The sequence below is a fragment of the Palaemon carinicauda genome, chromosome 9 (assembly GCF_036898095.1).
Source record: "Palaemon carinicauda isolate YSFRI2023 chromosome 9, ASM3689809v2, whole genome shotgun sequence".
Lineage (NCBI taxonomy): Eukaryota > Metazoa > Arthropoda > Malacostraca > Decapoda > Palaemonidae > Palaemon > Palaemon carinicauda.
The window spans coordinates 129,026,859-129,042,353 of NC_090733.1; the positions used below are offsets into that span (position 1 = coordinate 129,026,859).

At 42.9% G+C, this 15,495-nt stretch overlaps 1 long non-coding RNA gene across 1 annotated transcript; it reads left to right on the forward strand.

The window, feature by feature from the left end:
* Window positions 1-666: 666 nt before the first annotated feature.
* Window positions 667-15,407, forward strand: LOC137646871 (uncharacterized). The gene is made up of 2 exons (XR_011045486.1): window positions 667-773; window positions 14,441-15,407. It is a non-coding gene; the product is annotated as an uncharacterized lncRNA (long non-coding RNA).
* The last annotated feature ends 88 nt before the right edge of the window (window positions 15,408-15,495 follow it).

Below are 15,495 nucleotides of genomic sequence, written 5' to 3' on the forward strand. Positions count from 1 at the left end.
GGTAAATGGGTCAGGTGCTCGATGTTTTCCTTACAGATAGGCCACAAGGAAAGTCAACCCCAAAACGTCCATTATTTTTTTCATAATCTAAATATTTCTAATTATTTATATAACCATTTCAATTAGACGTGTTTTCTCCAGAAAGAACCAATACTTAATTCGTTATACATTGCCTGTTTGATCCGGGTGACACGTGCAAATATGCAACCGACAAGGAGTAGTAATGCTATATTCAGTGTTGCAAACTTTGGCTATACACCTTATTCTTACTTCAAGTACAGCTTTAGTTGGTAACTTTTTGCTAGATCCAGCCGAAGTATAGCAGTGATATTTCATGTTTATATTGCTAATTTCAGTATATAAAAGTCTATGTGTATATATTTTCTGTTAATTTGAATATCATATGCAATTTATTAATATATTTTATCTTTTAAACGATTTAAAGTAGGATATATATAATTTTGTATGTTTTAAAATCTTAAAGAAACAACGGTATTTTAAGAATCTGATTGCTTAGATATATAATAATAGATAGAATTGATATATATATGTATATATATATAATACATTGAATATATCACATACGGTTGTAGTTTAAATCAATTAAAACCCCGAATTTAGGCATTAAAAACTAAAATACAGATTTATCTAAGTCTGCCATAACCCGTTTTCTTTCGAGGACGTCACGACTACAACTTACAAGGCTGATCATTGAAACTAAAACTCATAATATAGAGAAATGACGTCCTATTTCGAATATTCCATAATCCACAGTAAGTATTATTGCTTTCTCAATACTTCTTTAGCTTATTAATAGCATATTCAAGGCATTTATGCCGTCATATATTAAGTTACGTGATTAAATGAATCTGAAGCTAGGTACTGAATACGGCCATTTGTGTTCGACGTATATATACTTCATTATAACCATGTCCTAAGGATATTAAAGTTGTTGGAACTTATCAATCTTATATATAGGGATAACATGTAACATCTAAGGTTTGTATGTTGGTCAAAGTTGGCCTTTTAACTTGGTAAGGACGCTGGCCAAGGTGTAAGGGTAAAGATTAACCTATTCTAGGAAAGGGATAAATGTGTCTATACCCTGACTAACCCCAGCTTAGGCCTTATACCAATATTTTAAACATTGTCGGGGGTGTATGTATGATAGTGGCCACGTGTGTGTTTGATTACGGCTTACTTAGAATACAGCAGTGTAAGGGGGTGTCGCAGGGGTTGTTAGCCTCCCCCCCCCCTCCGTTGGGTAAGGACTTGGCTTGTAGGGTAGGCTAGGGGAAAAGTTTAGGTTAGTTGATGTCCAATTTTAATCCACACGGGAGGAACTGGCCGCTGATATACAAAGGCTTTCATTGTCCTACTGCCTGAATGATGTGTATAGCATGTTTCTTTAAGCTAATTAACTTGGTTCCAGTTGGGGTATTGGTTGACACAGCCCGACTAAGGTTTAATTTAGAATTGGATTAAATGTTATGAGGTGATATGCTATTGTACCTAACTAATTTTCTATTACTGTAATTTTCTGTGAGTAGCATCGCTATACAGTACCAATATCTGACCCTGCCTATTTTGGTAAATGGTACTGATCAGGATGTTGGCAGCCGCCAGTCCCTCTCTGCCCCAAGATATTCCTGGGACATTTTGGTAATGATGATGCTTTGAAGAGTGTCAAGAGAATGCCGAGCACGTTTTGGGAATGCATCCACACAGGAAGACGTTCTTGATATGAAGAGTTTCGTATCGGAAACGCTTCCTTCTTAGAGAAAATGTTTTGGTAGGTGCTAGCAGTTGTTCGAGCATACAATCAATGAGCATCGTGAACGTACTGATTGTAGCAGACCGTCTCGTCCCATCTGACTGATTCCACGCACAATCACCATGGTCACGACCACCGCACATAAAAGTCTTCTCCATGATCCCGGCTTTCCATATCACCACTGGTTTGTACACACTCCATTACTACTTGAGTGGTCGCAGTGTGACTAAAAACTGCGGGATTGTTCTTCTATGCATTGGTCAGACACCTTGCAATTGGATCTGTTTTTCCTGTTCTTCAGTGACTTCGTGTTACATAACTTCTGGCATCTGGTTCGTACCAGCTTTCCCAGTCCACAGTACCTACTTAAGAGTAACCGTTGATTTTTTCAATTGCTTGTGCAGGCTATGATATCTTCCCTTCATGGGGATCAAGGTTTCCCCCGTATTTTCCCTTCATTTTTGGTCTTGACAAGAATGTTTCAATTGTGTTCTGTTCAATCAAAATGGGATTCATCGCACCAGTTCTTCGTCCTTTGATCTGAAACCATGCGATCAGGGATCACACAATGGGAAACAATACGATCAAATCTCCCAACTCATTTGAGCGATAGGAATGGGAACAGGTGAATTCTCCTCTAGTCCAATCTCAAGTAAATTTATGCCGTTTCCTAATTTCTCTGTCAGGGCTAGGCTGGCAGATGTCAGTTTCGAGGGTCAAAGCCCTACTTGCCACTTATCTCATGGGTTTGAACAGGATTGATTGATGGACCTGAAAACTCTCAAAATGTTTCAAGCTGATTGAACTGCGCATGAGAGAGAAAGAGAGCTGTATTATTTTTCATTGACTTAGAATGTATGTGTCCTATATTGGTGATGAAAACTATACAGTACTGTAATAGGAAAAACTACAGCCGTTTACTTTCTAGTTCGAATAATCATAAAGGTACCATCTTTTGAATGTTTTAATGTGTCTTAGGCTTATATGAATGTTGAAAGCCTACCCCCGTAGAACTGTCTAAATATGTCTAGGTCACAGTTCAGTGTGGTAGTCTTATCTCCAATTATCATGTTCTTTCTGTCCACCCTTGTAACTGCAGGTATTTTCTCCAGTTGCACCTGTGCACATAAGGGCCTTCCTGCCACCCGTATTGTACAATTTCCATATCTATCTTCCTAGAATAATCTGATCCTGCTAAATTGGTATACTGTATCTACAAAGATGCTTGGCCTTAATCTTGTATGATCAGTTTAATGCTTCATACAAGATCGTATTTCAACATAGCGTTTTACCAATTGTTCGACATATCCCATGCTAGTTATTTAAGATTTGAGCGATTTAGCTTATAACTTGAAAATGAGCTGACATATCTAAGGGCACCATTTGACCCTTCAATCCTAAACTGAACCATCCTCATAGGGAAAGGCTATACTCAAAATATTTGAGGGTGCTTTAATGTCTTGACAGTAATAATCAATTTTAAATATAAAACTTACCCGCTGGTTATATAAAAGAGCTGAAGTCCCCTGACGCCAGGGCAGAAAATTCAAATCTCGCGCTATCGAAGATACGCCAGGTGTACAGTACCAACTGCACCCTAGCGGTAGAACAGGTGGAACCACACACCATCTTCAGTTCTTCTCTCTGCCGTCATAGCTGGCTGACATATAGAAGTTCGCTCTCGTGTTTTACTCTCTTGGGAAGTTGTTTGGTGATGTACAACGTTCTTTTTTGAGTTTAAGCTATCGTTGATTATTTTCCCTTGTTTCTTATCTTGAAATCTTTTTGTTTGAGATTTTCTTTATTGATATTTCCCTTACGTTTTGCTCGTCGGTCTCTCACGTTAGCATTCAAAATGGCCGACTCCTCCCCTGCTCAGCGTAGGTGTGTTAGTGAAGGTTGTCGTACTCGACTTCCTAAAGGATCTATTGATCCTCATACTATTTGTGTAGGGGTAAATTTTGTTCATTAGATGATAGGTGTAATGAGTGTCTTTCCTTAACTGATGATGATTTTGTTACTTTCGATCGTTATGTTAGGAGACTAGAGAGAGATAGAGTTAGGCGTAGTTCTTCCCGATCTGTGGATAGAGCCTTACCTAATGTACCTGTTCCTAATCCTATTCCTTCCCCTGTGGTGGTAGATCAGGAACCTACTATGAAAGACATGTTTACTGCTATTTTGTCTCTTGGTGAGAAAGTTGAGTCCTTAGCAGCCGATAGAAATACAATTTTTTCCGAGTTAGAGGTATTGAAAAACCGTGATCCTATCGGAACTGTGGAAAGTGTTTCAGTGTCTGATGTTGTACCGAAAAATCATGACTCTCTGGGTGTTGTGACAAGTGTTGCTAATGTGTTTAGTGTTGTGGAGGGTGCGTCTGCACGATCTTGTCGTTCACCTAGCCTAAGACCTCTTTCGAGCTCTCGAACCCATGGGAGAAGTAATGTTGAACGGCTTAAGGGAACGAGAAGCGTCATCAATCGTGCAGACGTCCCCTCGAACGTTCCTGTTGCTGTAGCTCAGGTCGTTCACCCTCATCGTAGGAAAGGTGAGGTTCATGCGTTATCCCCGTCTTCCGATGAAGGGTCGGGGAGTGAGATCTGGCGTCGCGCGTCAAGGCCGCTTAAACGGACGCATGATGTTTCACAGCATCGGGAATCGCCTGTGCGTCCAGGATGTAGTTCGTGGGGTTCACCGGAACGTTTCCGTTCTCCCATCGCTTGCACTCCGGCCAAACGTACAGATCACCGTGTTCGTGTGGATATGATTCCTTCCGATTCGGACCTTGTTACTATTCATGCACCCCCTCTTCCATCGGATTGGCTTTCTTCCCCCGAAATGCGTGGTGACGTTGGTGCGAATCTTCCTTTAAGGAGTTCTGTTGATCTGAAATGGTCTGCGCTTGTGTCTATGAAGGAACAACTCTCGTCGTTGATGGATTCTTATCAACCAGGTGTTGGCGTTATGTCTGGGCGTTCGATGTCAGACCAGTTATCGCACAGGCGTTCGATGGTCTCTGGTCTTGACGAGTTATCGCTTAGGCGGTCTCCCAGTCATAGTGTTCAACGCCAGGTTGATTTTGATGAGTCGCGTCAGAGAGTTTTGGTTGACCAATTTTCGTATTCTGGTCGCGGGGAAGAACATCGGCGTCGACAAGTGTACGAGACGCGTCAACGATTTGAAGTAGTGGATCGTCCACGTTAACAAGTTTTGGACGCTTCGCGTCAAAACATTGATTCGCAGCGTCGACATCCTGACTACTTTGATCGTTCGCGTCAACAGTCTTCGGACTTTACGCGACCTCTCGGCGATCTTCGACAGTTACCTTCTGATTTCAAGCGTTCTTCTGTTCAACAGCAGTCGGATTCGAAGCGGTCTAGGCAGTTGTTGGTTGAAGAAGATAGTCTACCAGTCCGTGTTTCGCATAAATCTACTTCTTCTTCTCCCCATCAGGTTGACGCAGATGTTGGCCTTGACAGGCAGTCCCATCCAGACTTTGTTCCTTCGGTTCAGGCTGCAGCTGTTGCTGCACTGCCAGAAGACGAGCTTGAGGAAAAGTCGGATGAGGATGATCCTATTGAGGAAGTCTCTGAGAATGAGGAGGAGAAGCATTATCAGCATGCTGTGGATCTTCGCAAGTTTATGCTTATTCTGACTGGAATTTTCCAAGATCAATTTACCCCTGTGGCCCCTCGTTCTCCGCCTTCTGAATTCATCTTAGGTAAAGCTACCAAGGTTCCAGTTTATACCAAGATGGTTCTTTCTCGATCCTCTAAGCGGGCCTTGAAATTAATGGGTTCTTGGTTGGACTCCAAGAAATCTTTTGGCAAGATGGCCTTTGCCTTTCCTCCCGCTAGGTTAGCCTCTAAATCTAGTGTGTGGTACGAGACTGGTGAAGTGTTGGGCTTGAGTTTTCCTTCGTCTGCCCAAGGGGATTTTTCAAGTTTGGTAGATGCTTCTCGTCGTCTTGCCTTAAGGAAAACGAAGATTTGGTGGTCCATTCCAGAGTTCGACCATTTGCTTAAAGGTCTGTTCAGGGCCTTCGAAGTTTTTAATTTCTTGGACTGGGCTTTGGGGGCTTTGAGTAAGAGGGTCTCTGATATGACGGAAACGGACACTAGTGGTTTGGTTCATTTGATGTCCTGCTTGGACAAAGGTGTGAGGGATGGCTCCAACGAACTTGCTGCCTTGTTTACAGCTGGAATTCTCAAGAAAAGGGCCACGATGTGCTCTTTTCTCTCTGCAGGAGTGTCTCCCTACCAGAAAACGGGCCTTCTTTTCGCACCTTTGTCTAATACCTTATTTCCGCAGGAATTGGTAGGCGAGGTGGCTACTGCCCTCACGCAGAAGGCCACACATGACTTAGTTACTCATTTGACTAGGAAAGTTTTGCCTCCGTCATTCTCCTCTCGTAAACCTAAGGAATCTTCTTCTGGGTTTCGACCTCAGTCCTTTCGTGGGAAGTCCTCTGGAAGAGGCTCTTTTAAACCAGAAGGAAGGAAGCCTAGAGGCAGAGGGGGCAAGTCAGGCCGAGGTAAAGTCTGACTGCCCTTTCCTTCAGACAGCAGTGGGTGCCAGGTTGACTCACTTCTGGGAGGCTTGGGAGAGGAATGGAGCGGACCCCTGGTCCGTCCAAGTGTTAAAGGAAGGCTACAAGATCCCCTTCCTGGCCAATCCTCCTTTAGTCACAGATCCAGTGGATCTTTCGCCCAAATACAGAGAGGGTCCCAAGAAGCAAGCCATGCTTCTGCAGACGTCTCTTTTATTAGAGAAGCAAGCAATAGAGGAAGTGCAGGATGTTACGTCTCCAGGGTTTTACAACCGCCTTTTTCTAGTACCCAAGAGTTCCGGGGGGTGGAGACCGGTTCTGGACGTAAGTGTGCTAAATGGTTACGTCCAGAACTCGACGTTCACTATGGAGACTCAGAAAACAGTTCTGGCAGCTGTGAGGAAGGACGAGTGGATGGTCTCTTTAGATCTTGAGGATGCCTATTTCCACCTTCCGATTCATCCCAGCTGCAGACGTTATCTGAGGTTCATGGACGGAAACAAGGTCTTCCAGTTCAGGGCTCTTTGTTTCGGACTCTGCACGGCTCCTCTATTGTTTACCAAGATCATGCTGAACGTGGCAAGCATGCTGCATTCGAGGGGAATCAGGGCCTCTCTGTATCTGGACGATTGGCTGATAAGAGCCTCCTCGGCCGATTGTTGTTTGAAGGACCTCAAGATGACTTTGGATCTCTCCAGAGAACTGGGTCTCCTGGTGAGCTCGGAAAAATCACAACTGATTCCATCCCAGGAGATTCTTTATTTGGGGATGGAGATTCACAGTCGGAGTTTTCGGGCTTTTCCGTCGTCGGTGAGAATCCAAGCAGCCCTCCTAAAAGTCCAAACGTTCCTGAAGAGAGATCTTTGCTCCGTCAGAGATTGGATGAGCCTTCTGGGGACTCTCTCGTCGTTAGAGAAGTTCGTGACCCTGGGGAGGTTGTACTTGCGTCCTCTTCATTTTCATCTCAACCGCCATTGGAAGAAAGGGGACAGCCTCGACAGGGATTGCATTCCCATCTCGGCTTCCATCAAGTCTCATCTTCAATGGTGGGACAACGAGCCCAGACTGAAAGAAGGCTTGTCTTTACTTCAGAGGAACCCAGACCTCGTGTTGTGTTCCGACGCCTCCAATTCGGGGTGGGGAGCCACTCTAGAGAAGTAGGAGCTTTCGGGGACTTGGACGGTGGAGCAAACCTCTCTCCACATCAATCAAAAGGAGCTTTTAGCTATTCATCTGGCTCTCATCGGCTTCGAAAAGCAGATCAGGGGCAAGGTGGTCCAAGTCAATGCGGACAGCACGACAGCTCTGGCCTATATTGTGAAGCAAGGCGGGACCCACTCTTGGCCTCTGTACGAGATTGCAAGACTGCTTCTCGTCTGGGCGGAGGAAAGGAAGGTGACTCTTTTGACGCGGTTCATCCAGGGGGTCAACAATGTGAGCGCAGACAGACTCAGCAGGAAGGGTCAGGTTCTCTCCACAGAATGGATTCTGCACCCGGACATCTGCAAGAGTCTGTGGCGGTTATGGGGTCGACCTCTCGTGGATCTCTTTTCCACCGCGAAGACCAAACGGCTAGAGTGTTACTGCTCTCCGGTTCCAGACCCCGAAGCTTTGCACATAGACGCTTTTCTGATGAACTGGTCACACATGGAGGTTTATGCTTTCCCTCCATTCAAGATCCTTTACAAAGTGATACAGAAGTTCATTTCGCACGAGGAGACCAGAATGACACTGATAGCTCCGTTCTGGCTGTCAAGGAGCTGGTTTCCAGAGGTACTGGAATGGATGGTGGATGTTCCGAGAAGCCTTCCCATGAGACCCGATCTTCTCAGACAACCTCACTTGGCCCGAAATCATCAAAACCTCCGAGCTCTACGTCTGACTGCCTTCAGACTATCGAAAAACTCGCTAGAGCTAGAGGATTTTCGAAGAAGGCAGCCAAGGCAATTGCAAGGGCAAGAAGGTCTTCAACCATCAAGGTGTATCAGTCCAAGTGGGAGTTGTTCAGGGAGTGGTGTAGGACTAACGCGATTTCCTCTTCCAGTACCTCGCTTTCCCAAATAGCAGATTTTTTCTTGGACCTTAAAGTTAAGCATAACTTCTCGTCATCTACTATTAAAGGTTACAGGAGTATGTTGGCGACGGTTTTTCGACACAGGAACCTAGACCTTTCTAATAATAAAGATCTACGAGATTTACTTAGGTCTTTTGATACGACCAAGAAGATTCAAACAGCTCCCATCGCTTGGAATTTGGATGTTGTCCTTAAATTTCTCATGAGTGACAGATTTGAGCCTTTACACTCGGCATCATTTAAGGACTTAACCTTGAAAACCCTTTTTCTGGTTACCCTCGCCACTGCGAAAAGAGTTAGTGAAGTACACGCTTTAAGCAGGAACATTGGTTTTCGGAATGGAAAAGCCATTTGTTCTTTGCAACTGGGGTTTCTGGCCAAGAATGAAAACCCTTCTCGGTCATGGCCCAAATCCTTCGAGATTTCTAACCTTTCTGATTTGGCTGGCGGTGAATTGGAAAGGGTTCTCTGTCCAGTTAGAGCGCTATGGCTTTATGTGGACAGGACTAAGAATCTGAGAGGTAACTCAGACGCTCTGTGGTGTGCAGTTCGGAAACCCTCGATGCCCATGTCTAAGAATGCCTTGTCTTTTTTCGTTAGATTGTTGATTCGAGAAGCTCATGCTCAGTGTGATGAGTCGGATCAGAGGCTCCTCAAAGTCAAGACACATGAAGTCAGAGCGGTAGCGACTTCAGTGGCCTTTAAACAGAACCGTTCTCTGCAAAGTCTGATGGATACAACATTTTGGAGAAGTAAGTCTGTTTTTGCATCCCATTATTTGAAGAATGTTCAGACTCGCTATGAGGACTTTTTTACGTTGGGTCCTTTTATAGCGGCAAATGCGATAGTAGGTGAATGATCTACCACTACGTTCCCTTTTTTCCTAATACCCCTTTTCTATCTCTTGGAACTCGTTTGTTATGGTTGTTTGTGGAGATTGGGCGTCAGTCTTCCGCAATCTTTGATTTGGTTAGGTGGTCAATTTGTTCCTTGAGTGCACCCGGAACAAGGGTATTGGTTGAGGTTCTGTCATGTTATAGGTGGTTGTACCGTTTGACAGCTCCTAGAGATTTTCAGCCCGAGTGGATTACTGGATCTCTTAAGGATAGCGGACGAATTGAGGCAGAGTATCATTGCTGTCAGCTTCCTTATCAGGTGAGAACCGCTTAAGTTTATTGTATGTAACCCTTAAGTGGATTTTCTATATGTAGCTCTGTCTGACCCACCACCAAGGGGTGTCAATCAGCTCTTTTATATAACCAGCGGGTAAGTTTTATATTTAAAAATGATATTTTCATAATAAAATAAATTTTTGAATATACTTACCCGCTGGTTATATAAATTTAACACCCACCCTCCTCCCCTCTAGAGACTACCTATGGTATGGCTATAAGGCATGGAAGAACTGGAGATGGTGTGTGGTTCCACCTGTTCTACCGCTAGGGTGCGGTTGGTACACCTGGCGTATCTTCGATAGCGCGAGATTTGAATTTTCTGCCCTGGCGTCAGGGGACTTCAGCTCTTTTATATAACCAGCGGGTAAGTATATTCAAAAATTTATTTTATTATGAAAATATCATGTTTGTTCTGACATGAATACAAACCCTTTTCCTCTTTACAGTGGATATTATTTTGGCTAATGTTGAAAATTAGTCAAAAGACATATTTGAGATATGATTACTCACTGCTAATTAGCAACCCCACTCGCACACTCACAGGTTGAGTGACGCAACTTTTCATTTTAGCTCGGAAAAGATCTAACGTACCTACCCATCTCCCCCCTTAGCTATTCGTGCCTTTAAGAAATTGGCTAAAACTTTAAATCTTTTTCTTTTCATAGTGAAAGTGTGGTGGAGATTCCAACCATGTGGGTTTGTTCAGTGTGGAAGGGTGCTAATGCAGCACTTTTATGTCCGCGGTAGATACGGACCCTCACAACCTTTGTCTTCGGTATTAAAATGATAGAGTAATTCTTGCAGACTCGATGGAGATCCTTCACCTTTATCGAGACAAGCTTCTCGAGTTTGCTGCAATTTAGGGATTGTGGTAAATTACAAGAAGTCCTCTCTGCTCTCTACGCTGTACCTGATATATCTCGGAATGAATATCAATACAAAACTAGGCAAAGTCTTTCCATCCTTAGACAGAATAGAGAGGCTGCAATGGGCAGCCAGCTCGTTTCTGATATAAGACATGTTACCAGCTCATTGGTTGTAGAAGCTACTGGGTCACCTGTCTTCGTTAGAGAGGCTGGTACCCAATGGCTGTCTTTGTGTCTGTTCTCTACGTTGGCAGCTGTAGACCTTTTGGTCTCGGCACTATAACCCTCCGAACCTCCTGGTTCCGATAGGGTCAGAGCAAAAGAGAGACCTTCTCTCTCCGGACTGTAGTCTGAGTCCGAGGGACAGTGCCAAATAAACCTCCTGCAAATTAAGGCAGGCTTTCTAGCCCTCAAGCAATTCCACCAGCTCCTTTCAGAACACTCCATAGTGCTGATGAACAACACCATGGTAGTGGCTTATGTAAACAAACAAGGAGGTAGTTTTTCGCAGCCCCTCTGCCATCTAGCTGTGGAAATTTTTGAGATGGATGGAAGACAACTCGGGAGCCCTCTCAGCCCAATTCATTCCATGCAAGAGAAATGTGCCGGCGGACAAACTGAGCAGGAAGACTTGGATAGTTGGCGCCGAATTGTCAGATTGCCAACTAAGTCCTGACTTTATAGGATTCTCCAACGATCAACCTTTTCGCAATGTTGCTCAACCGGAAACTTCTGGTGTACTGCTTGCCAGCACCAGATCCTCAGGCCATCTGGCAGGAGGCCTTCCATCATCCATGGGACAGGATGGACGTTTATGCGTTTCCCCTTTTTTACCTAGTGAGACAACTCGTAAATAAAGTAAGTGCATTGCAAGATCTTTTGATGACCTTCATAGCTCCGATGTGGCAACAAGCAGAATTATTCCTGCACCTTCTACATCTGCTTACAGAAGCTCTGAGAGAGCTACCTCCTCTTCCCGTGCTGCTCAAACAACCGCACGCAAAGATATTCCACAAAGTTGTAGCTTCGCTACAACTTCACGCTTGGAGGTTATACAGCATCTCCTCTCAAAAAGAGGTGTGAAAAGGATGTCCGGATACCTACAAGACTCTTCAATTGCTGTATATTAGACGAAGTGGTCTATCTTTATATACCCCAGGGAGGAAAAATTGTGCTCAATCTCGGTGGTAAAAGGCTATTGCTTGGCTTTGAGCCTCGCCTTTAGTTAGAATTTCCTCTGACAGCATTGTCTCTCCTTATACAAAGTTTTGAGCGCTCTTTCCCTCAGTCAGAAGTTAAACCTCCTCCTTGGAATGTAGTACGTGTGCTACAAGACCTGAAAGGAGCACCTTATGTCAGACGTCAGATTGTGACTTGACACTCAATACTTTTTCTTCTAGCCCTGGCCTTGGCAAAGAGAGTCATTAAACTACATGGTCTGTTGTGCAATGTTGTCCATTCAAGGGGGTGGCTGCAGGTGCCACTCAGCTTTGTCCCTAAATTTATTACTAAGACTCAAAATCCGGCTTTAGCAAATCCTAGATTTGGACTTTTCCAGATTAAGAGTCTACATTCTGTAACAGATGATCCAGATCAGCTGTTATTATGCTCTATCAGGGTGCTGAGGTCTTATTTCAAAAGAACCACAGGAGCTTGCCCACAGACTAACAGACTTTTCATTAGTACAGGCAGGGTCAAGAGGAAAATATCATAATACTATTTTGCCTGGATTAGGCAAATAATAGAAAGAACCTTTGTTCCAGACTCTAATCCTTAGACATGAAAACCCAGAGCTCATGATGTCAGGGACATAAGCACGTCCATGGTGTTCAAAAAGAACTTTTCTGTGGCACAAATATCACATGCGGGCATGTGGAAGCATCAAATGAACTTCACAGCCCATTACCAGCTAGACATAACCCACAGGAACCTCACACTTTTCCTGTGGTAGCTGCACAAAACATAGTCGCAAGCACCACAACTCCCTTGTAGGACAAGTAGCAACTGGTTGAGGGCAGATGTTACCCGGTATAAGACTAGAATGAATTTGCGAGTGACTTGCCTTTTCGTCTTTCATTTCCCCTCTCTTTGGGTTGAACAACCAAGGAACTCTGCAAGCTGATCTTCTCTAACTGCAGTTGGGTACCATTGTTCCCTTGTGTGACCTGATATATGTTTATATATTTGTTATGTCCCTGATCTCCCTGTGAGGTGGAATCAGGTAATGTCTAGGTCTAGGTTAAGTGTGGAGTTTAGGTCCAAATATTACCTTGCCTGGTCAAGTCACATTGCTTGCCCAAGCTGTTGACACTCACATATTCTGAGAGTTAGCGAGGTGTTGGGGTGTGTCTATTAGGCTTTTGCAAAGCACAGAATAACTCCCTGGGACAGGAACCAGCCAGTTGTTTTTTGGACTTCCACCCACTTAAGGGTGAGTCTCCCCTGTAAAGAGCAGAAGGGTTTTTTTTCATGTTGGGACAATAACAAATTTTGAAATAATTTGTATTTTTCTTAACTAAGCAAAACTTGAGCTCTTTACATACCTGACTGGCCATCACCTAACTCCTAGGAAAGCTCTGCCTGCAATTAAAAAGTAACGTCACTCAACCAGTGAATGTGTGAGCAGGATGCCTAAGTCTACCTCGCTAAGAAATCTTTTGGGTAGTTTTCAACATTCGCCGAATTGATATCCACTGTGAAAATCTCAAGGTTTGTATAGTTAGGAGAAATACAAATTATTAACAAATTTGTCATATGTATTCCAAATTGTTTAGTGTGCTTGATTTTATTATTCATTTGCAGAATATAACTTAATATAAAACTGTACCCCCCAGTATTTGTTGTCAATCAATCTTGTACTGTTTTTCCTTCATAAGATTTTGAAGTTTGCAGAACTTGAGATTTTAATTTAAGACCCTCTCAGAAAGAATTAGAAGAATAACAGTTGAATGTTTTGTTCTGATAAACTCTCTCTGAATATCACCATTACCTCTTGGGGAATAATTTTGGAGTAGGTTTGAAATTGACAATGATCACACACTGTCTTGTAGCCTATAACATACTACTGTACTTTGCTCAGATCTCACGTTAAGGATTGGGTGTTTGAGAGTAGGTGATTCCAGACCAGTTTTCATGTGACAGCTTCTAACCAGAATCTTAAAACCCTGACAATGAAACTCTCCGTCACGACCTTTCGTATTTACCTTACCAAAGTATCAGTACAAACCGAAATCTGATGACAGGGCAATTCAAGTATGGCAGATTTCAAGAACAATCTTCTCTAGTGCATAATATCATCTATGCATAAATCCCTTGACAAGGGTGTAGTGATAAGGGGAAAGAGGAATTCAGAGGAAAATTAGAAGCATATACAGAAAGTTTCAAGAGGTGAACTGCTAGGGGTTACTATACAGTACTCAATATGTAGTAGTCAGTACTATGGATTTTTTTTTTACCTCAGACTTCCTACTTCCTTTAATACAAAAGGAAGTAAGAACTCTGTTCCGTTTCCTATTGTCCCACTTGGCTATTCAGTTTTCTTATTCTCAAGTCTCTGTCCTTTGAAATATACAATAGTGTATAATACTGTAACTATGATCATTATTAGCGTCTTGCCGAGGTTATAAGAATGGACTCTTCTCTTTGTGATATGAAACTGTACTCTAGTATCTACAGCTAATTGAATATTTATGTATGATTTGCTGATGACCAGGTAATGTTTATGATCATTTTGCTTAGTGTGTAATTTACTCTACAGTATTCTATAGCAGCCTAGGGTTAGTTATAGATTTATAGTATATTGTACTGCACCATCTTTAATCAAGTCAAGCATTTCACATTATTCTTCCTAATTTTATCCTTATCGTGCCTTAGTAATGTGAAAATTCTTCTTTATAATTATAAATCATATGTACAGGACTGTATGCCACAATATATTATATTTTATGATTATTAAACTTTGGTTTATTTTTAATTGTATTTATAAGGTAAACTTTTTTCCAGGAAGGGCCTAGACTTGTCATCACATAAGCCGTCTATTCCATCCGAGGCAATGCAAAGAGACAGGAGTGGCTATATGAACAGTGTTCTCTGTGCTACTTCTTTACAATTGCTGCGATGTTGGGTTCAAGCCCATTATCAACCAGCCCCGTCTAATGTGTTGGACCCAAAGCCCAGCTTTTTCTTCTTCAATATTGACTGAGTTCTATTTCTAACATGAGCTGCACTTGTTATACCTGATTCCAGCATCATCTCTTGTTTACATCTTCTATCAGCATCAGTATGATATGTTATCAATGCTGTTATAAAAAATAAGCAAATGTTTCCATGTAATGACCCTAAAAGGCCAGCTCCATGCAAAGCTAGCGTGTTCAGAAAAGTTTGCCTTGAAAAGAAATGGAGAAAATGGAAATAAATAGCAGAAATAATTATTTGCTCTTAAATGAGCGTGAGAAAAGCAAAGGCATTGATGCACGAAACTTTACACCCAAAGCGTCGGTATCAACATCACAGCTCAAAAATGATGGGATTATAAAAGCTTTCAGATGCCGAATAGTATGGAAGTGTGTTGCAGCCTGCAGAAGGTGATATAGGCTAATACAAAGAGGAATTACATTTTGAATTGCAGCCTGCGAAAGTTAATTGTTGGAATAGAGCATTTGAAAAATGACTAAATGGAGTACCTTGTTTGGAAAAAGGCACTCATCTCCTAGACAAAGAGTCTGGAAACTCTTAGCTACCAGAGAAGATCAATAATCCAAAAAGGGTATAACGGAAGATTTTCAGGATTTGTAACCTTGCCATCATCTCCTAGGAAGTAGTTGACTTGGTTTCCTGTAATATGGAAAAAAGAAGGGGAACTCAAGTGTAATGGCAAGTTCTATAATCACCGTACATGCAATGAAAATTTTGTAGAAGAAACGCTCCCAGCGCCGGCGGAAGAGGGCAATGCCTGTCGGGCAGGCAACAAGGCAGGCCTTGACATAACAAGAACCCGGCAGCCCGATGCAACCAACATCGGAGAAGCCGCCTGTCTCATATGTCTTGAGCCGCGGTGA